The sequence below is a fragment of the Podarcis cretensis genome (genome assembly GCF_951804945.1).
Source record: "Podarcis cretensis genome assembly, chromosome: 14".
Lineage (NCBI taxonomy): Eukaryota > Metazoa > Chordata > Lepidosauria > Squamata > Lacertidae > Podarcis > Podarcis cretensis.
The window spans coordinates 50,582,877-50,606,254 of NC_137183.1; the positions used below are offsets into that span (position 1 = coordinate 50,582,877).

At 40.9% G+C, this 23,378-nt stretch overlaps 2 protein-coding genes across 8 annotated transcripts in view; one reads left to right on the forward strand and one right to left on the reverse strand.

The window, feature by feature from the left end:
* The window catches only part of CHLSN (cholesin), a 153,147-nt gene that overhangs the window by 50,106 nt on the left and 79,663 nt on the right, over positions 1 to 23,378 (reverse strand). The gene's annotated exons all lie outside the window — the stretch shown is intronic.
* GPR146 (G protein-coupled receptor 146) overlaps positions 2,351 to 23,378 on the forward strand; it is a 66,885-nt gene continuing 45,857 nt past the window's right edge. The window contains exon 1 of one of the 2 annotated variants that reach the window (XR_013833150.1): positions 2,351 to 3,111. The gene's annotated coding sequence lies outside the window, so the exon portion shown is untranslated. The remainder of the gene's footprint in view (positions 3,112 to 23,378) is intronic. The other variant, XM_079953973.1, reaches the window with a different exon arrangement.

Consider the following 23,378-nt stretch of genomic DNA (forward strand, 5'->3'; position numbering starts at 1 on the left):
AATAATGATTGCAATCAATTAAATTTTACAGGTCTCTTCCCCTCGTCCCCAGTCCTTTCATACCAGTAAATGAGCATAGTTTTATCATCACAAAGGTCCCGTGAAGGTGTTTAGATTGAGAAAGTGACTTTCTCATGCCCACCTAGGTGAATAGGATTCTTTGTTGTTTTTGGTGCCAAAGACTAACACGACCATTATTTGTCTGGAAATTCAAAAGATGTGAAAATTTTTCAGGCCACAATATAAACATCTGCTTGTTTTCAGCCAATGTTGTCTGGAAAATGGGTAGAATGTCAGTATCACCTCCTCTTTTGAAACGAATGGCTTCAGTATGGAGAACAAGAAGCTTCTGTATATGAGTAATTTGTGCGTGTATTTATTTATATAAGCCACATTTTTTCTTATTAAAAAGTGGCATCCAGAAAAAAGTTAAAAATACAATTAAACATAATCAATCAAATAAAACATATTGCCAGAGGCAGCAGGATCTTAAACAGCACAAAAGAAGGGGCACAGCCAGGAGTTACCAATCAGTCTCATTAGTAAGAAGCAGAGATTATACTGAATTATAAACACCAGAATTTGCCCTCGTCAGAATTTTAATTAATAAATAAAGCCTAACTAGTGGTGTATGGAGCTACCCAATCTGGGAACCGACAACATATACAGGGTACAGAAAAGTGAAAAAAGACTGCTAAAGAAATTGCAATATGTATCTTTCCAAGGAATGACAGAAATATAAAGCTTCCTCTGAAGGAGTGTTTGAAGGCAACAGTTTCACCCCTAAATATGACATCTGTACATGGATGCAAGTTCTCCAAGCTGTGACTGTAAAACAACTTCCATTTGTTACAATAGGTCACAGGAGAGCCCCAAGCAAACTAGATTGAAACAGGAATATGTTACCCATCAGGAGTGCTTGGCAGACCATGCCCCATCTCTCATATTGCTTCTCATCACCTAGTTTGCTAAGGTGGACCTTATCATGATACAGAGTGGGAGCATCTGCACACTTCAAATGTGTTTTCTCAGGAATACTGTTTAGGGAGTGGCCTAGTGGGCCTGGGGCCCGGGTCTTTTGCCATGGGGCCTATATCTCATGCCTCTCTCCACGCCCTTTAATTTTATAAAAACTTTGTTTACAGGATGGCTGGGCAGGCTGCAAAGCACCGTGCTGGGAGGACTCCAGACACCTTAACTTTTGTAGATGCAAAACTCTCTCATGGCCTGTGCCCCAAGTTTAAAGTAAAGGTCAAGGGACCCCTGACCATTAGGTCCAGTCGTGGCCGACTCTGGGGTTGCGGCGCTCATCTCGCTTTATTGGCCGAGGGAGCCGGCGTACAGCTTCTGGGTCATGTGGCCAGCAGGGCTAAGCCGCTTCTGGTGAACCAGAGCAGTGCACGGAAACGCCGTTTACCTTCCCGCCAGAGCGGTACCTATTTATCTACTTGCACTTTGACGTGCTTTCGAACTGCTAAGGTGGAAGGAGCTGGGACCGAACAATGGGAGCTCACCCCGTCGCAGGGATTCAAACCGCCGACCTTCTCATCGGCAAGTCCTAGGCTCTGTGGTTTAACCCATAGCGCCACCCGCGTCCCGTGCCCCAAGTTTACCGTACCTATTATTGCTCGTGTTTGCTGCAGACAAAGTTTTTACACCTGTGTTTCCTTAAGCAGCCATAACAAAATGTGAACAGACATTCAACTTTAAAACACCAATGTTACGTGTCCTTGAGAGCCCCAACCCCTCCCCACTCTTTTCACCCCACCCCAGCAACTTCAGGAGCACAGTGCTTCTGAATAAGGGAAAAGAAAAGGTACAGCTTTATTCTCCCCAGATGCATTGGCTGATCCTGAATTTCTAAGCCTGGTATAGAGGCCACTCTGTGCTCCCACTCAAAGCCCAGATAGGCAACTGGCTGCTTCTAAGTCAGCTCGTTGCTCCCCAGCATTGCTAGATAAATGCCAAAGAATTGTAGTACAGAGAGGAGGGAAAGCTTTTAAAATTGTTCCCCAGCATTGCTAGATAAATGCCAAATAATTTTAGTACAGAGAGGGGGGGAAGCTTTTAAAACTGCTCCCCACCCAGCCCCCTAATTTATACAGTTACATCCAGGCTTTTCTGACGCTGCTCAAAAATCTGGGCACTAACTTCCAAATGTGAAAGAGACCAAAAAAACACTGAATATGTGTGTTTTTGTTAAACTGGTGCAAGTTCTGCAGCCATGTTAGCTCCAGCAAAATCATTTCTTTTTTTAGGCTGTGGGTAAACCAGCCAAGGCTCAGAAGGACTGGAGTATTGGGCGGGGGGGGGGGGGGAGAGAAGAAGTGGCAGAGAGAATATGATGTTTTTGAGGTCCTTCGCTGGAGAAGGAAACAAGAACGCAGTCTCCGCCAATGAAAGGAGAAGAAGTACCACAGAGTGTAGGCAGGTTGCCAAGTGAGCTCGGCAGCGTGACGGAGCTGCATTGAGTTTCTTTAATGAAAGCCAGGAAAGAACACATTACACAGTGTTTCTTCAGAGAGCTAAGCTAGCCTCCAGTGATTGAAATCAATAAAAACAGTCGGCAAGGGGCCCAAGTGGGGGGAGAACCAAATCTACACTCCAGGACTCAGTTTGCTTTCCACTTTCCCCCCTTCCTTCAGAAGTTAAACTTTGAAAAACTATATGCTACTCCTTGCAGGACTCTAAAGGTTTTTTAAAAATTATTTTTGGTCCAGGGGTCTGGCGAGTGGACAGCCGCTTTAAGCTTCCTTCCAACTCACCCCCTCCATTCTCTTTTACAGCGTGGGCAGCAATGAAAGGATTGTTTTGAACGTGAAACCTGCTGAGAAAGACACCTCCGGACAAGTGCCTGATCTTACGACTTGGGGTGGGGGTGGGGGGCAGAGAGGATGAAGCCTGTAGCAGAAAAACGTGTGAAGAAATGAAAGAGGAAGTAAAACATGGAATTTTGCTCAGAAGAAAGCTCTCTGTCTGGATAGCATGTCAGCTGCTGTTGTGGCGAATTCTGAAGCTGCTGAAGAGACAGCCTTGAAGGGGGGTGATTCCATACTAAAGCAGAAAAACCTGAGAATTCATGCTCAGTTAAGAGTTCAGGATCAATCTCAGGTAAGTCTCTGAGCAGTTTTTAGCCTTTTGGTTGAAAATTTGAAATTAAAAAGACACTTATCTTCATGGTGACTTAAAAATGTTTTCAATGTGCCTTCCTGTTAACTCTTTAAAGGATATTTGAATGCAACGTATTTTAGCAATCCGAAATGAGACATTTTGAAAATTCTGCCAGGACACCAATCATAGCAAAGAATGGCCAAATATGCACAAAGACTGTGGAATTTCCTTTTTTATTCTTGTCATTGTGTTTTTGTGTAATCTGATTTATTGACCAGAGTCCGGCCATTACGTAACTCTACCCGCTCCCCAAAGGACTCTGTGTTCCATGCGTTTGGGAACCTGATTTGTTGTTTTCATTGTGAAACATCGGGGAGCCCATAGACTGAAAGAAAGAAAGCTGCATTTCTGAAGGTTTCTGTAATGATTTTCAAATGAAGTATGTATCCACTTGATCGGTTTTATAGAGAGCTACATGGACCATGTAAGCAGTCTGCATGCTTCTTAAAACTAGAAAAATTAAAGTATCTGTTGTTCCCTAAACAATTATGACAGAATGCAACAGAATAATTTTATTTTCATGTGGAGAAGTTAAAAGGTGTGTGTGTGTGTGTGTGAGAGAGAGAGAGAGAGAGAGAGAGAGAGAGAGAGAGAGACTGTTGCTAAGGAATGTACAGGAGACTAGGGCAGCAAGTTCTGCTGCCAACACTCATGATTTTAATATGATGAGAAACTTGAAATCATGAAAACTTTATTTTGCTCCCCATAATGGTTGCAGAGAGAAGGGAAAACACTTGATACAAGTCAATAGCATCTTAGGCTGAAAACAAAGAAAGCAAGTGCATATCCTCCAACAATTCCCATATGAAAATAGGGACATGCTTCCAACACTCCTATTTCCATAGTAAGGATCATTAGCTAAGACCCCCCCCCTTTCCACTGTTACACATTCCTGAAGGTTCTACTCTGCCTCATTTATTATTTTAAACAGCCTAACTGCCATTCATTTTAAAAGCCAAGGTCCTTGTTCTTTTGGCTAAAGATATGCTAGAAAAACATTATTGTCCTACATGATGTTATCAGTAGTTTAAAATACACCTCAGCAGCTGCAGTCTGTGAAATGATAGGCTGAGCACTACATGGTGTCATCCATGCAAGAGATTTAAGTTCTAGCCGCCCCAGAGAGGGAACTAAGGCCAGAATGATGACAACTCTAGAATCTCACACTATTGAAAAGACGTATCAAGAGCCTAAAAATAGAGAGAGTGATTTATCATCCCAGAAAACAGAACAGTCAGAGAGTATGTAAGTGGGGGAAATATTGTTTTAAAGCATTGATGATTTATAAATGAATTTCATATAAAGACCTCTAATTTGGACCTGGAATTCTGGTGTCTGTACAGCTCCCACCATTAAAAGAACTTCCCATATGTGAACAGACTAGAAAACAGAACTACACAAATCCATGGCAAAAATAGAGAGAGGAAAATATCCAAAAGCTAATGTAAAAGAAAGAGCATTGTTTTTAAAGGAAATGGTATGAAAAATGAGTAAAATCAGGCTTTTACATCAACTTTTCTCCCAATTTCTTTATGATCAGATATACAAAATCCAGAACCATTCGTTACTTCAAAAACTGTAAAACTGGTTGTCTGCAGGGACACAGTGAATTTCCCCTTCATCCTCTGAATGTTTACTTCACCTCAGGTTTTTTCAAGTTGATAAGGGATTAACTTGTAATGTTTTAGTACTAATAAGTAAACTGATTTGATTAAAAACAAATATCTGATTGAGTCTAAGAAGATATGGCAAGACTCGTGAAACTGACTACACCATATGGATACTGAAAATTGTCTTGTATATTAAACTCCATGTCATACATGGTCTATAGAGAAACTGACTTGCAACAGATCAGAAATTGACAACTCCTTAGCCAAGTATGGGCCACTTACAGATGCCATCTGCTCCTCCCATCGCCAACAATAAAGGCAAAAAGTAGTGGATGGGTAGAATCTATAGTAAGGGGATTCAATAGCAAACCACCATGGATAGTAGAACCTTTGAGATTCCATAGCTGATGTTTTATTTTGAGGGGACAGACAGGCCAAAATGACAGAGTCCATGCTTTGTATTCAGATTCCCCAGGTCACATCATCTCCAGGTAGGGCTGGAACTTGTCAGAAATCCCAAAGAGCTGTTGTCAGTCAGTGGAGCCAACAGTGAGTTAGATAGACCAGAATATCAGCATATTCTGATTCAGCAAACAACCATTTTTATGTTTCAGTGGGGGTGGGAGAAGGGACAAACAATTCAGGAATACTTTATGAGCAGAAAAGCTGCAATTAATCTGGTGCCAAATATAACCACAGTTAAAGCTGACCATGATACCCACAGGACTCCTGTCTAATCGAGAGAACCTTGATGAGTCTTAACCCAGTACACACTGTACCAACATAATTCTTATCTGTAGTTAAGAATGGTGGATAGGGGACCAACTTTTGATTTCAAAAATTATGGAGCCAGGGGAAGGTCAGAAGGTGGAGTCTCTTGGACGCCAGAGAGAGTAGAGCTAGTAGTAAAAGCTTTCCATTTGCTCCTGCCAAATACAGTGGACTGAGCCCATGTCTGCATTCTAGGGTGGGGTGAAAAAGCTGCATAGGGAAGCAGGTGTAAGAACAATCCCGACTCCCCAGCTGCCACTGAGAACTTGCCAAGTTGCTCTGCCACCACCCACCCTATCTGCCTCAGCTTAAAAATCTTATTTGGGGGAAGTGGAAAGAGAGTTATGGAATAAACAGACACATGTACTTTACAGGCTCACAGGCAGGGGTATGTTAAATGCTGAGCTGGTGCTGAGCTTGGACTGAGCTCAACAACATGGCACATACATTAGATACACATTTTAGGCCTGGGTATTGTGAAAATGATGCTGCTTTTACTTGAAAAAGCAACTGACCAGAAGTAAAAAGAAAAACAGCTGTATTGCTCCTGCCCTCCCTACCCTGGCCACTTTGGCAACCCTCTGATGGGTCCACTTATTATTTATCCTGCAATCTGCACCAGCCTCAAGCATATTATATCTGGTTCAAAAGAAATGCTCATAAATATGGTAGTTTGGCTAATAAGAGAACAAAACAAAGCATTTTTTAAATGGTGATTCAAAAGGTAGCTGGTAAAATGAAAGTCTAGTATAATGAAAAATGAATGCAACAAGTGTACAATGGCAAAACTTTGCATGTACCTTTCTTCTACTAGCTTTTTGTTTGCTTTTTGCCTGTTGCTGAAGGCTAAACTTATTTTGTCTAGTCATCCACCTTGACATACTGCCAGAAACTCAATGTTTTCTGGCTGCACAAAGTCCCTCTTGGGGTATGCATTGGCACCAGACTTTCAAGGTTCAGGTGATACGCCTCTTGCCTTCACCACAAGAACAGTGGAATATTTTCCCGTCACTGTCAAATTACATTAGTTAATCCACATTTTGCTTTATCTGAGAATGAAATTCACTCTAGGGCCAACCACAAGGTTTATGAATCATCTATTTGAACAACCAGACTAATTTAAGAATAAGTCTGAAGATAGTAAGCCATTCAATATCCTTCAGTTGAGCACAATTTCCACAGATCCCTTGATACTATGCATTCACTCATATCAATCCCAAAATAGTACAGATACTTTGAACAAACAAACAAAAAACACTCTGTCAGACCATCTTTTTGGCTATAAATTTATCTAAGCCTACAGCCTCAAGCATTCTCCATTAGAAACACACGATTGAAATCCTTGTAATTTATTTGCGAGTAAACATGTTTAGATTCGGCTGCAAACCAGAAAAAAATCAACCCATTATGACACTACTGGCAAGTGGCTCATTCATCATAGTTCTTAGGCACCATACAGAAATAGTGACAGACATGTTCAAGTTTGGAACAAAGCAAGACTACTATACAGTGGTACCTCAGGTTAAGTACTTAACTCGTTCTGGAGGTCTGTTCTTAACCTGAAACTGTTCTTAACCTGAAGCACCACTTTAGCTAATGGGGCCTCCTGCTGCTGCTGCGCCGCTGGAGCATGATTTCTGTTCTTATCCTGAAGCAAAGTTCTTAAACTGAGCACTATTTCTGGGTTAGCAGAATCTGTAACCTGAAGCGTCTGTAACTCAAGGTACCACTGTATTCCATTTTCCAGTCATACAACTAGTACCATACACATGCCAACCTGCCACAATGTGAAGTTGCTAACCTGTATGCACCCTCTCTCTTTCTGCCAGTAGTAAGCTGGTATGGTCAGGTAGAAACTACAGTAGTACCTTGGGTTAGGAACTTAATTCGTTCTGGAGGTCCGTTCTTAACCTGAAACTGTTCTTAACCTGAGGTACCACATTAGCTAATGGGGCCTCCCGTTGCCACCGAACGATTTCTGTTCTCATCCTGAAGCAATGTTCTTAACCCAAGGTACTATTTCTGGGTTAGTGGAGTCTGTAACCTGAAGCGTCTATAACCCGAGGTACCACTGTATCAGCTTTAGTAGTGGCTCAGGAGCAGCACAGCAAGCTAAAATCCTGAAATATAACTCTTATCTGTTGGAGTTAGGGGATCTTCTTATTCAAGCAATTAAAAGATTTAGCCTACATAACAGATTGCATCGGTAATCAAGCTCCAGTCTTCACAAATCACACTAGTGACCCTAAGAGGCTGTACAAAATGCAAAACGTAGCAAAACCTCTGCACAAATGGAGTTCTCACTGGCCAAGCATATAGTTTTGTAGTTCTAAATTTTTCCCCCCAATGAAAGACAAACACATGAGCAGACATGCACTGGAAATCAAGAAGCAATACACAGAAAACTACTAACTTCAACAACACAAAACATGGTGCCTTAAGCTAGCTTGTTGAGTGGCTTTGTGCACACTCACATGCAGACACACTTTCTTCCTCAGCTTTCCATATTATTGAAGCTGCACAATTATATGTCATCCAATTGCTAGCAATGAAAAGTATTCCATTCCAACAACCTTTTCTTGCATTGAGAGAAGTCTGATATCAAATGTCAGGCGATAAAATGAGTTCAACCAGGGGGCATATGTTAAGCAGCTGTGACTTAGCTGCTTAACAGTTCAGATTCAATGCCAGTGCAGAAGCTCTGCTTTTCACATCTCCCTTCCTACACCTACACACTTGACCACATATGCATGTGCATATAAAAAGAATCAGGCCAGTTTAGTTTTCATTTCTGGAACCACAGGAAATTATATGTTGAGGCTACACTGGCCCCATTTATCCTATTTGTTCACTTCAGATATATTTCAGTGACACACTAAATAATTAAGTTTGTTGTCAAAATGTAGTGTTTTCTCCTTTAAATATTTTCTAATAAGGCAAACATAGGGAGCAGATAAGAATCTGCAAACTTCATTGAAAAAGAGATGAATTGTAACTATGGAAAAGAGTTATTCAAGTAAGTAAAGTAAAGGCGACAAGTGAAAAAACAAGTCACTAGGAGGTGCGGGGCAGTGTTTTTATCTGCGGGGTACGCAGGGGTATGCACACCCCTAAACATTTTGTGAGTCTAAGTTTGCCCTCATTAAGGGGCAGTATTTCAATATGAGTAGGAAAATGAGAGTACTCCTAAACATTTTTTTTTAGAAAAAGAGCACTGGTGAGGGGAGAATAATAGAGAGTGAGTAAAGATGCTTGCCCAATGTGTCTAAGCAGGAATTAAGCTGACAAAGACACATTCAGCATACTTTCCTCTGAGAAGAATTGAGCAACCTACATCTGTGAACATCAAGCCTGAGACTTAAACCTGAATTAAAACTCTCCCTCTGTCTACATGTTGCCTCAGCCAGAGAAGGTAGCATCTCCCAATCTATAAAATATGAGAAGAATGGTATTTTTTTTTAGTTTTGATAAGGTCCCTCACCAAGCTTCTGTGGAGTTATATGTCCTGTTTACCATACATCCATTACTATCCTGGCTCATGACCAGGTTGTTTTTGCAAGATTTTACAACTCTAGGCAGGCAATGAATTTATAATCCTCAAATACGTAGTCCTAATTTACCTTTGCAGTAACCAAGAGTAGCCTGAAAGTGCATGGCCAATGCCTGATGTAATCTCAAAAGGAAATTTTCTAGTCTCCAGTTAATTTTCTAGTCCTCAGGCTGGCAATGCACCATAAAACCCATGGTTTGGTTCCTCCAGATATGAGCTGTAAAAGTTTATCTGACAAGCCATGTGCCTGGGTTTGGACATGCTAAGCTAAGCTGTCAGGGAACTGTTGCCCAGAAGTAGCTCTTCATCAGGAAGTGGAGAGAGCCACGCCTCCAGTGAAGCAGAGGGGGAAAGGAGGGGCGAGGTGAGGGAAAGGCTCACAGATGCTAATGTGAGCCCAAGCGCTTCGCTTAGCCATGCTGGTCAGGAAACAAGCATGCTGCTTCCGTTGCCCAGTTTTCACAGACGGATGAAACGGAAGGAGGGTAGGCGGAGATTTGGGGTGTCCAAGTTCTTATGTTGGGGGAGAAACCGGAAGGGGCCACTCCCGGAATCTGCAAGTGACTGAGACAGACATGAACTTTGGGTTTCTGCACTGTACATGTTGTTGTTTAGTCGTTTAGTCGTGTCCGACTCTTCGTGACCCCATGGACCAGAGAACGCCAGGCACTCCTGTCCTCCACTGCCCCCCGCAGCTTGGTCAGACTCATGCTGGTAACCTCGAAAACACTATCCAACCATCTCGTCCTCTGTCGCCCCCTTCTCCTTGTGCCCTCCATCTTTCCCAACATCAGGGTCTTCTCCAGGGAGTCTTCTCTTCTCATGAGGTGGCCAAAGTACTGGAGCCTCAGCTTCAGGATCTGTCCTTCCAGTGAGCACTCAGGGCTGATTTCCTTCAGAATGGAGAGGTTTGATCTTCTTGCAGTCCATGGGACTCTCAAGAGTCTCCTCCAGCACCATAATTCAAAAGCATCCATTCTTCGGCGATCAGCCTTCTTTATGGTCCAGCTCTCACTTCCATACATCACTACTGGGAAAACCATAGCTTTAACTATACGGACCTTTGTTGGCAAGGTGATGTCTCTACTTCTCAAGATGCTGTCTAGGCCTGTCATTGCCCTTCTCCCAAGAAGCAGGCGTCTTTTAATTTCGTGGCTGCTGTCACCATCTGCAGTGATCATGGAGCCCAAGAAAGTAAAATCTCTCACTGCCTCCATTTCTTCCCCTTCTATTTGCCAGGAGGTGATGGGACCAGTAGCCATGATCTTCGTTTTTTTGATGTTGAGCTTCAGACCATATTTTGCACTCTCCTCTTTCACCCTCAATAAAAGGTTCTTTAATTCCTCCTCACTTTCTGCCATCAAGGTTGTGTCATCTGCATATCTGAGGTTGTTGATATTTCTTCCGGCAATCTTAATTCCGGCTAGGGATTCATCCAGCCCAGCCTTTCGCATGATGAATTCTGCATATAAGTTAAATAAGCAGGGAGACAAAATGCAGCCTTGTCGTACTCCTTTCCCAATTTTGAACCAGTCAGTTGTTCCATATCCAGTTCTAACTGTAGCTTCTTGTCCCACATAGAGATTTCTCAGGAGATAGATGAGGTGATCAGGCACTCCCATTTCTTTAAGAACTTGCCATAGTTTGCCATGGTCGACACAGTCAAAGGCTTTTGCATAGTCAGCACTGTACATAGTTTGCACTAAATAAAACCTGTAAAAGACAGGTCGAAGTCCTGGCTGTTTACTTGTGAGCAACCACCTGCAAACCAATCCATAAGCCAATCCATGGCTTAGCCCTGGGTAGTGCAGCAGGGGGAGGAGCTATGCCATGGTTTGCACAAAGCCAATGTTTGTCTTAGTATTATGTGGAAACCAGGTCATCGTATAAATTATACACAATATATATAAGTAATAACATTCAGTTTTTCTTAATGCAAGAAAATGCCACTACCCTGGCAGATTAAGATTTTAAATATACATAGCTCTGCACATAACTTGCATCAAGCACTGATCTGTTTACAGGAATAAGTGCATGAATAATCCTTGGTCAAATCTGAGGCTCTTGACTATTTCATTCAATGCTATTATGTGAAAATGTGAAAAGCAGCTTTGGTATTATAATTGGTTTGCTGTGGTAGGCTCAGTGTTGCGTTCCATGAACACACTCTAAAAAGCAAGTGATGAGGCTAAAATCAACTTAGAAACTGGATCTGCAACTTGTAATCAATTAAATAATAATAATAATTAAAAAACCACTTCCATTGCCCAGTTGGTCAGGCATTTTAATTTTTAATGTAAGTTCCACAAGCTGCAGGTGATAGGCACCATATTAACAAAGGGATTCTACCTTCATTCTCAAATAGGAGGGGATGCTTCTACCAAGAAGGTCCATATATGTCACAGCAGCATGCAAAACACCTGCAAACATGTGCCTCTTGTACTCTGGTTACATGTTTCATGTACATTTATTCACTAGTTAACATATTTATACTCCACCTTCCATTAAAAATGATCACAGCAATAATTAAAAATAAATTGTTTATTTATATGCAACCACATGCAAAACATAAGACTTTAAAACAATGTGCTAAGTGCTCACACCACAACCAACCCTGGGAATCCTTCTTTACATAATTTACTTGGGCTGAAGGAGCTATTCTTTCTCAGATCACAGTGTTTTTAGCATTCTTTAATTGCAGGTGGCGCTGTGGGTTAAAGCCTCAGCGCCTAGGACTTGCCGATCGAAAGGTCGGTGGTTCGAATCCCTGCGGCGGGGTGCGCTCCCGCTGCTCGGTCCCAGCGCCTGCCAACCTAGCAGTTCGAAAGCACCTCCGGGTGCAAGTAGATAAATAGGGACCGCTTACCAGCGGGAAGGTAAACGGTGTTTCCGTGTGCGGCTCTGGCTCACCAGAGCAGCGATGTCACGCTGGCCACGTGACCCGGAAGTGTCTCCGGACAGCGCTGGCCCCTGGCCTCTTAAGTGAGATGGGCGCACAACCCCAGAGTCTGTCAAGACTGGCCCGTACGGGCAGGGGTACCTTTACCTTTACCTTTAATTGTACAGACTTCCTGTTCAAAAAGACAAAACAAAATCAGAAAACAGAAGTGCCACCAGCCAAAAGATCATAAGGGGGCCTAACCTTGCTGGATGCAAATAAGGTATTTTTTGTGGTGTGAGATACTAGTTAATATCCTGTATGTTATAATGTGCCTATAAATCAAAACCTTCAACAACTCCCTGCCTTTTGCTCTTAATGCTCACAAGATAAGAAAAAGGAAAGGAAGCTTTTGCTTTTGATTAGTTTGGAAACACAATGCTTAGTGTTTTCCTTCTAAATTTGTGAATACACTATTGCAAAATTTTGAGCCATGCACTGATTCCCTGCCTCCAGTTGTGTTTTGAAGCAAAATGTATGTAATTTGCCATTTTGTCCTAGGTTTGACAGTGCCCTGCAAATCAGGATTGGAAACAAGGGTCACACTAGGCAGGGAATAGATGTATGCAAGGCTGAATGACTCCAAGGCCTTAACTCCTTGTTCACAACCACCAGGCCATGGTTTGGAATTACATCTGAACCACTATATTGTGTTGGAACAATTGCATCATCACTCAAATTGATATATTACTTAAATAGCATAGTCCATCTTATTCTCCCCTTCAACTTCAATCACATATGACATTATGAATATCTGATGTATTAGGGATAATTAGATATTAAAGCTTTCCAATTCTATGAACAAGTTTCAATATTTATTTTTAAAATTACATGAAGAAATTAAATATGTTCTCTCTTTTATTTAACATTCTTTCTTTCTGTTCTGTACCCAGGAAGCAGATTGTGCTAGAGGGCAAATTTGAGTGATTTGCTACAGCATAGAACTCTAGGAATACTCAGCCCCATCCCACCCAAATCTCTCAAAACCATCTAAGCTAGAAGGCAGCAATTGGTATTAATAGGAAGCTGGGGGGTGAGGGGACTTCGCTTAAGTGCCTGTGCAGCCCATTTGCATTAATTTATTTATGTACTGGGCTTCCAATCATATCTTCCCAGAAACTCAACATTTCACAAGATTCTGAATATCACCTGGACTGTTTTGCTTTCACAGTCAAAAACAAAAAAAACCCCAATCAGTTTTGTAAGAAGCATGGAATTCTACATTTTAAGTAACCTATTTGATTCAAGTATTCGGATGATGAGGGAGAAACCCCAATGAATCAGAATATTTACAGTTCAACACCTTAATCCCATACATTTGTATCTTAAAGAGAGCATAGATAAAGGAAAAATATTAAAATGGAGCAAAGGTCTTTGAGATGTTATTAGACAATTCATGCAAAAAAATTGCAATACGTTCAACACAAAACAAGCAACTTCGTTAAAAATATTCTTTGCCCTAAAATAGCTCTGAAATCACAACAATTGTAATGCATTTTACATGTAAATCTAACATTAGGCATATGAAACTTATTTCATCTAGGATTCGCAAATGAATGGAAACTAATTGTAACCATCCTTGCACATTTCCAAGGCATTTAAAACAATTACCACTCTTTTTGTAGTAAACTGATATTGCAATTTCATTAAACTCTTCTTGCATGAACTAGTAAACACTAAAATCATACAGAGCATGGCATAACATCTGGAAATGCCATTGTGGGGATTTGGTATTGACGTCAAAACTTTGTGGGCTCTATTTTTGTTATGGAGGCAGTACACAAAAGTCCTGTATTACCACATATACCTCCTCTCTTGCTACCACATACAAGCACAAAGAGCCAAGTCCTAGCAAATCCAATGCAAACAAAGGAATCTGTGGCCATAGATAGATTTACTGCTGGTGTTTCCCCATTCAGAGCTGAAGATTTTGTGGTTGGTCGAAGAAGCACTTGCAAAATCCACAACGAGAAATGGGGAGGATTTACCATTAGGGCTATGGCTGCTGACATAGGCTCCCAAGTTTACACAGGTTCTACTGTCGTACTGGTAAAGAAGAAGGGGGGCTTGCACCCACATGATTTTTATAAAAATAAATATGTGTGGGTAAGACCAGGGCCTATATGGATAAAATTAAATGGGTATACTTGTTGTGGTCAACAAAGTACTGTAACTGTGCACGAGGAATGAATTCTGCTTGCGCAATGGCAAGTCTACTCCCACTCCTTCCCCAATATGCTCTAGGCCGGGTTTCTCCCAACTCTCTAGGGTAGATTTGGGTGAGTGCAGGGGACACACAGGAAGGAGGGGGAGAGAACATTCTATTGCACAACTGCAATATCCTTCTTGGATTCAACCCAGGACCTTCTGAGCAAATATTTTTGACAGGATTTGCACTAGGCAATATACTTTTATGATACTACTCAAACATTTTTACCAACAAATATGCACATAGGCAATGGTTAAACAAGTAACCAGAAATCCAGCTGCAACTGTTATAGGGACATGATTTCAATTGCATGGATTATGCTAAACCAAAAGTAAAAGCTTTCAAAAACATCCTTCTCTAGGTTTGGGGAAAAGAAAACAGGAGGAGGGAAGCATGCAAACCAAAGGTTCACTGTAGTTCATGTGCATCTTGCTAAACCATGGTTTATTATAATATGCAAACTCAGAATCTTAATGAGCATTTGTATATACACCTGATTATATGTAAAAGAACGTCCATGAAATTGCAGCTTATTAAACTTCAGTCTAAAAATATCCAATAGGTTCCCCCCAAAAAATAAGATTCTGTGAAGCATGTTATATTTATTGGTTGTCTGTGGACATCTGCTGCCTGTTGGATGATCTGCTGGTGTCCAATTTTTCTGGTCAGCCCTAGGTTTTGCTAGATGGCTTCAGGCAAGTCAAGATTTTTCATTATCACCTATCTAGTCAAAGTGCTAATGCAAAGATGGATGTTGACATAATTTGCAAATGCCCTTTGCATACCAAAAACAAAAGATATGAAAATGCTAAGTAATAGTTGTAGCATAAAATAATGACATCTGCAGATTTAAAAAATCACTGGAAAAAGCTCCTCAATAAAAGCTTTTGTTCCATTAAAAGCTGTATCTAGTATGTCCCAACAACTTCCACATTTTTCAGGGTTTCCAATTACAAAATTGCTTCGCATGATTAGAGTGTATATAAACAACTGAAAACAAACTGAAAACAAACCTTTTAGGCCATCTGTGTGTTCAATAATGGAAGTAATAATGCAGCTAGTAATCTAGTTGCAAATGTGGTTAAAGTACATTTTTTTCTAGAAAAGTTATGTCAATTGAAATATGAACAATTTGACATTTTACAAAGACTGGAGCCCAGTCTCAACTCGCTCCCCCACCCCATACCCATATATATGTTTATCAAAAAGTGATTCAATCTGACAGTAAAACGGAAAACAGTAGTGAATTTCTACTGTAAGAATTTGAAGGAGCAGAGACTGAATGCTTCTCTGTTCTCAACAAAGGACTCATTATATCATCTCTTCTCTAAATCTACTGGCTCTTGATCATTTAAATATTGGGTCTTTTCAGGCATTTTAATGGGGTATGAAAAGCAACATCTACCAAGACAGTGAGTGATTACTGGCACTATCATCCAGGCTAGGAGGGGAAATCAATTTTACTTCAAAGTAAATTCAAATTATACAGCTTGAAATGCATGAAATGTTATTTTGTAAGTTTTCAATTACTGTACAAGTTTTCAGAAACCAGTTCCAGAATTTATTTTAGGCTGTGATGTTTTGATCTGCACCCATGAATTTACAAAATGCCTTTTTTACACAAAACATAAGGAGCAACTTCGAAACCCACTCCTATTATTTGAGCAAATAACCGAATGCTTTTAAGGTAAGGTAAATCATGCGTACATTGTACCCCATAAGCTGAGCTGGCTTCATGTTTGCATAGCCCAATTCCCCAATATATCCAGGCAGGGCTTGGAAAGACCCCTGTCTGAAAGATACTGAGCCAGATGGATCAATGGTCCAACTTCATATAAGGCAGTTTGCTAGATTATTAATGTTTTGCTCTGTAGTTCTCTGTAGTTCATTGATCTATGATAAATTTATAAAGCAAAGGTGTATACTCATGACTGGTTAACAGTCACAGAATAGCAAACTTTGATAAAGTAAAACAGCAGCACATATACGTATACTTTGATTTTTAAAAGGAACCTTCTTTAAATGGTCCAGAATATGCACTCTTGCTTAAGAATGTTGAGAAGCGCCTTCTGGAACAAACCCTTATCATCCAGCATGCTTGGCAAGAATCACAAAACCAGGAAGTGCTAGAAGATCATCACCCACCAGAAATTGGCCAGTGAACCACTGATGGACTGCTATCTACCTCCTGTTGACTCTTGTTCTAGCAAATGGAGAGATTAAATAAAAAATGCCAATGTCCCTTTAACTGCAATATTTAGTCTTCATTCCAAGTGGTTTGTCCTGGTTTCTGTCTGTCTTTGGAACAATTCTGGATGATCCAGGCATGCCTTATTTAAAATGTATGATCAAATTATTGCTCTGTCCAAGCTGCAGCACAGAGTCCTGGGAAAGGTTTCTGCTTAACGTATTGCTACCAGTATCACCATTTAACTAGCAAAGGGCACAGTATTCAGTCCAGAATTGTTTTGGCATTTCTTTCTTTTTTGGTGGAGCAGAGTTAGGGAAAAATACCGGTGAAACTCAAAAAATTAGAATATCGTGGAAAACTTCATTTATTTCAATAATTCAACTTAAAAGGTGAAACTAATATATGAGAGAGACTCATGACATGCAAAGTGAGAAATGTCAAGCCTTTATTTGTTATAATTGTGATGATCATGGTGTACAGCTGATGAAAACCCTAAATTAACAATCTCGGAAAATTAGAATATTGTGAAAAGGTGCAGTAGCTGTTCAATCCATAACACCTGCAATGGGTTCCTGAGCCTTTAAATGGTCTATCAGTCTGGTTCAGTAGGAAGCACAATCATGGGGAAGGCTGCTGACCTGACAGTTGTGCAGAAAGCCATCATTGAGACCCTCCATAAGGACCTCAAAAGGTAATTGCAGAATAAGTTGGATGTTCCCAAAGTGCTGTATCGAAGCACATTAATGGAAAGTTATGTGGAAGGGGAAAGTGTAGAAAGAAAAGGTGCACAAGTAGCAGGGATGACCACAGCCTGGAGAGGATTGTCAGGAAAAGACCATTCAAACGTGTTGGGGACTTTCACAAGGAGTGGACTGAGGCTGGAGTTAGTGCATCAAGCCACCACATAAAGACGGATCCTGGAGGTGGGCTTCAAATGTTGTATTCCTCTTGTCAAGCCACTCCTGAACAAGAAACAACGTCAGAAGCGTCTTACCTGGGCTAAGGAAAAAAAGAACTGGTCTGTTGCTCAGTGGTCCCAAGTCCTCTTTTCTGATGAGAGCAACTTTTGCATCTCATTTGGAAACCAAGGACCCAGAGTCTGGAGGCAGAATGGGGAGGCACACAATGCCAGATGCTTGAAGTCCAGTGTGAAGTTTCCACAGTCTATGTTGATTTGGGGAGCCATGTCATCAGCTGGTGTTGGTCCACTGTGCTTCATTAAGTCCAGGGTCAACGCAACCATCTACCAGGAGATTTTGGAGCACTTCATGCTTCCTTCCGCAGACGAGCTTTATGGGGATGCTGACTACATTTTCCAGCAGGACTTGGCACCTGCCCACACTGCCCAAAGTACCAAAACCTGGTTCAATGCCCATGGGATTACTGTGCTTGACTGGCCAGCAAACTCACCTGACCTGAACTCCAGAGATTCTGTGGGGCATTGCCAAGAGAAAGAAAGATGAGATCGAGCAATGCAGAAGAGCTGAAGGCTGCTATTGAAGTATCCTGGTCTTCCATAACATCTTAGCAGTGCCACAGGCTGATAGCATCCATGCCACGCCACACTGAGGCAGTAATTGATGCAAAAGGGGCCCAAACCAAGTACTGAGTACACATGCATGCTTCTACTTCTCAGAGGTCCAATATTGCTCTATTTGCAATCCTTGTTTTGCTGATTTCATTTAATATTATAATTTTCTGGGATTGTTAATTTGGGGTTTTCATCAGCTGTACGCCATAATCATCACAATTATAACAAATAAAGGCTTGGCATATCTTGCCTTGCATGTCATGAGTCTCTCTCATATATTAGTTTCACCTTTTAAGTTGAATTACTGAAATAAATGAACTTTTCCACAATATTCTAATTTTTTGAGTTTCATCTGTACATCTCCTCTTCAGGATGGGTGTGTGAAATCTCAGGAAATGGGAAAGTTAGTATGAGAGTATACCTGACACCAATTGACCACTCTACAAGCAATGGCTGCTATTCCAACAGTCAAGGGTTTGTTCCTCCAACAGAAAGCTACCATGTCATATCAATTTCTAAAGTGACATGCCATGCAAACGATGGGCTAACCAATAACTCACATCTAGTGATATGGAATATAGAAAATAAAGAGACAGCCAAAGTAACCCAGGTGCATTCTAAAATCATAATAGGATTATTCTGGCCCAAGAAATGCCTGACTACCTTCTGAAAGAAAAGCAAAGGTAAGCTTCTTTATTACACCATGAAAAGGAATAGGATTTTTTTTTTTGGACAATTATATAATTTGTTTGGTGGTATGAGGAGAAGAGGGAGAATGAAAGCAAAATCAGTGTGACTAATTTTAGGGCTGCGGATTTAGAAGTATGTTTCTGTGATAAATGAACAAGCAGGCATTATTAACAGAGAGAACAAATAATACTAATGTCATTATCTGTGAGAGATAATGGGGTCACAGCAAAGCCAATTTTTAATATCGAAAAACTGCTGCCTTACTGTGACTTATTGTAGCTTATTGTAACTGTTCTTTCTGGTAGGTTTCCTAGGAATTTATCTCCTACTTGTGGCTATGAAACATTGCTGTAGACAATAGTTCTTGCAGTCTGTATTCTTGTCTCCCCATGAGGTTTAATTTTTCTATCAAAGATTTACAGAGAACTAAGTACAGTAAGCAGTAATAAGGTCACATCTTGATATAGAAAACCTCTTAGATGAATTTAATTTGAAAAGGCATACTATATTAGGGAAGACCAGCAAGTTATCGTATGAATCAAACTGTGTTCTTAGAAACCCTGGCATTTCATGGAGAAGTTCCTTGCTGAGCAGATCAGTCATTTTGGAGAAGTTTCTTGAAATACAACTTGTCCATGATCTACCCCTGCAGAGCAGAGCCACAGCAAAAGTGCTGGACACATCTTAAGAGTCCACTCAATCACTCAGTACAAGAGGCCAGTCTGGGCAGCACCTTATTAACTAATTAACTAACAGAAGGACTGTTCTGGTCTATGGGTATTTGCCAAAACAATTTCTTTCCTTTAATAATACCTGAAGACCTCTATAATACACAAGTTTCCTGTTTAAAAAAGCGAGGAGTTCCTTGGCAGGCAAATCAATATGGAAAGAGTTCCCTGAGGATAGGAAAGTTGAAAACTTCTGTTTTTATAATGTAAAAATAAGCTGCCTTTAATTCAGTTTCAGAGATAAACTATCAAGTGATTTGGAGTCAAGGTATTTGAGGTCAAACCCTACAAGCTAGGTATTTTGAATACTATCAAAGATCCTAAAAGTAAATGTGGCAGTTGCTATTTCTAGGCCCAAGCAATAACCTGGATCAGAAGGCAAAGTTCAAGAGCACAGTACTGCACTTGTGCATTAACAGAAGGACTGCTCTGGACTGTGGGTATCTGCCAAAACCATTTCCTTCCCTTAAAATTAAAATTCTGATCAGCCTTCGTGTCATTGGCAAAAATGTATGACTTCAACTACATCCTGAATGCACCCTTTCTTTGGTCCGACAAATGGAATACGAGACACTGTTTGCTGGTATACTGTAAAATATTTCAGACAGAAGTAGATGCTCTATTCATACAAGCAGAAACTACTTGCAAATATATAGATTTTAAAAATCCTTAAACAGAATTTAAACAGTCATAATTGTTTTGGGTTTTTTAAAACTTTAATGAACAAACTGTTTTTAGGGGTGGTGTAAAGATAATGTTGGCTCTATCTTCACTGTGATTAAGAGATCAGAACCAAGATGGAGGATTATATGCTCTCTGCCAACAGACCCTCCCACCCCAAACACAATTTTGTCACTCTCACCTTAACTGGGGGAAATGCTGTAGCTCCATGGTAGAGCATCTGCCTTGCATGAAGAACGTCCTATGCTCCAGCCCGAAACCCTCAAGCTGCTGCCAGTCAGGGTAGAGAATACTGAGCATCTGTATCTAAAGAAGTGTGCATGCACAAGAAAGCTTATACCAATAACTAACTTAGTTGGTCTCTAAGGTGCTACTGGAATGAATTTTTGTTTTGTTTTGTTTCGACTACGGCAGACCAACACAGACTATACAACACAACTATGAATAGCCACTGGTTGCAGCAATTCCTTTTATAAGCAGGATACCATGGGGATTAAGTGTACTACTCAGGCAATGGTCCTGGGAATCGCTTCCTCTTCTTTCCTTCCCTTGCCATACTTTACAAGGGTTGAATAAGTAGTGGCTGGTGGGGCAACACAACAAAGATAGGCAGCAGTGCTTACCTGGCTTCCCAGTGCCAACCACTAGTTACCAAGAGGGAGGGGGAGGCAGCAGGGAGCTAGGTGCAATACAAGCATGGCAGCACTGCCAATCCATCTCTCCCCACTGCCTCAACCCACTTGGTAACCAAGTGTGGAATTGGAAAGCCAGGTGAGCAACACCGCCCTCCCAGTGCTGCTCTGCTACTGGTTAAATGTGCTGTTCAAACAACTGCCATTCCTGGTCTCCACTTAGCACCTTCCACTGAACTGCCACTTGGTAGCAAGGGTTAAATATGCAGCTTCTCTAACTCTGAAAGAGGTAAGAACTCTCTCTGATAAGAGCCAGTCTTAAGCACAGCAAACAAAACAAAAGCTTCTCCCATCAGAGGACATCAGGAGACAGCAAAGATTTTCAAAGCTGCTCTGCCAAAACTGAACTTATTCCCCTTAAAAAGATTCCACCAAAGTTTTCCTTAAAGTGAAGGGTCCCACTACTGCCTCCCCCCAAAAGTGAACCACTGGACTAGCCTATCTGGCAACCATGATTAAAAATACAGAACATGCTGCGTTTTAACAGAACAGTTACTTTCTCAGCAGCTGCACAGATATGAGACATTAGGTAAACTGCAGAAACTGGCATGTAAACTTTGTTTTGGTGTATGCTCATTTATGTTTTGAAAAGATAACCGAAGAGTTGTTTTGATAAATTTTATCATGTGGAATGTTGTTTTAAAAATGTTAGCGCCTCCTTTTTATTATTGCTACTTCAGCTTAGTTTTACCTAGTAGAGGAAAAAAATGTAGAAAACAACTAAGCATGAGGGGCCCTGCAAAATACTGATAAGTTTATATAGTGTTTCTTGAGTTCGAAGTGTTTCACAGATTTCTTTTCCTCAGAAATCCTTAAAAACGCCCTATAAAACAGGTCAGTATTAATATCCCCATAATGCATAAGGGCTGAGAGAGAGAGGCTGTATACACACCATACATTTAACATGCTTGAATGCCCCCTATTTATCCACTTGCACTTTGACGTGTTTTCGAACTGCTAGGTTGGCAGGAGCAGGGACCGAGCAATGGGAGCTCACCCCGTCGCGGGGATTCGAACTGCCGACCTTCTGATCGGCAAGTCCTAGGCTCTGTGGTTTAACCCACAGTACCACCTGCATCCCTCACCCCTGTGTACCCCCAGAAAAAAGCAGTTCCTACTTTATACCTACTTTAATCCAGTGGTTTTTTTTATTGGGGGATGCAGGGAGACGCATACCCCTAAACATTTTGTGAATCTAACGGGAGAAGAAACTAAAAATGTTTAAAAAATTAGTTTTTTCTCTAGCACGGTGAATCGTCGGTTCCATTGCTACCTCCGATGGCAGCTTCATTTTCTGTCACGGTGTTTCCTGAGTCTCAGACGGAAGCAAGCGTTTATGGTGATTTTCTTGAGTCAAAATGAGAATACCCCTAAACATTTTTTTAAATAAAAAAAGCACTGGTTTAATCTAATACAATTATCCTCTACTGGGAACTGCAGTTAGCCCACCACAGAGCTACAATTTCCAGCACCCTTAAACTATAGTTCCAATCATTCTTTGGAGGAAGCAATGTGTTTTAAATGTATTGTGTGTATGTAGCCAGAGAGAGGGAGGGAGGGCTATTCTTGCCTAAGGGCAAATAGTGAATTGATAGCTGAGGTGAGATTTCAACCATGATTTCTGGATTCATAGCTCAATACCACATGACGTTAGCTCTTGAAGGTATAAAATAAAAGTGCACAATGAGTTTCTGTATCTGCTGTTCTCTTGAAATAACTTTGCTGAAGTGACAGTCCAGAGTTTTTAAATTCACACAGGGTGCAAATTATAGTTGCCTTTGTCTAGTCCTTTTCTCTTTGTAGAATTTACCAAGTACGGTATAACATATTTTAACTGGTTGCCAAGAAGAACTGAGGAAAATAACTTATTCTCCTTTGGTAGCAAATAATTTATAAGAAGCTGATTACGAAAGGGGGGGGGGAGGAAATACCAAGATTGAGTGAAACTGTGTATGGTGCAATCAAAATGAACTTCATTTGCAGTTTCTTAAATCCAAGACAGGTTTCCTCTCTGTCTGCTTCAAGGGATTGCAACAGTAAAACAGATTAGAAGGTTAAGAAATTTTCTGCCTATTACTATGCTGGGTGTGTCCTCTCCCTTAGATTTTCTGCTGTGGGTTTTATATATATTTCACCTTGACAAGTAAACTACTAGGACAGGTTTGTGTATAGCATTGCCTAGAGAGGAAAAGACAGTAGATCTGCTTGAACTCTGCACTGCACTCTTCTGGTTCTAGGATCACTACACTCACAGTCTAGTGAACCACCAAATCCAGAGCTTTCCAAACTGTGTGTCGCGACAATTAGTGTGTCGGCTGCAGTGTCTAGGTCTATCACGTGAATGTTCTCCACACACCTCCTGGGGTGGAAAGAGGTTAGTTTAACCTCCAGTTTGCTAGTAAAACTGAATTACTGCTAGTAAAACTGAATTACTGTGTCACGAAATGTTGCATGTCTAAAAACAGTGTGACACCAACAAGAAAAGTTTTGAAAGCTCTGACCTAATCCAAGCTTCACGTCCAAGCTTTATGGCCAGCTTGTTTTCCGCATACAAAAGGTTGGAAGCCTTCTACTGCCCCTATACCAGAGTTCCCACTTACTTTTCAAGGTTTCCCC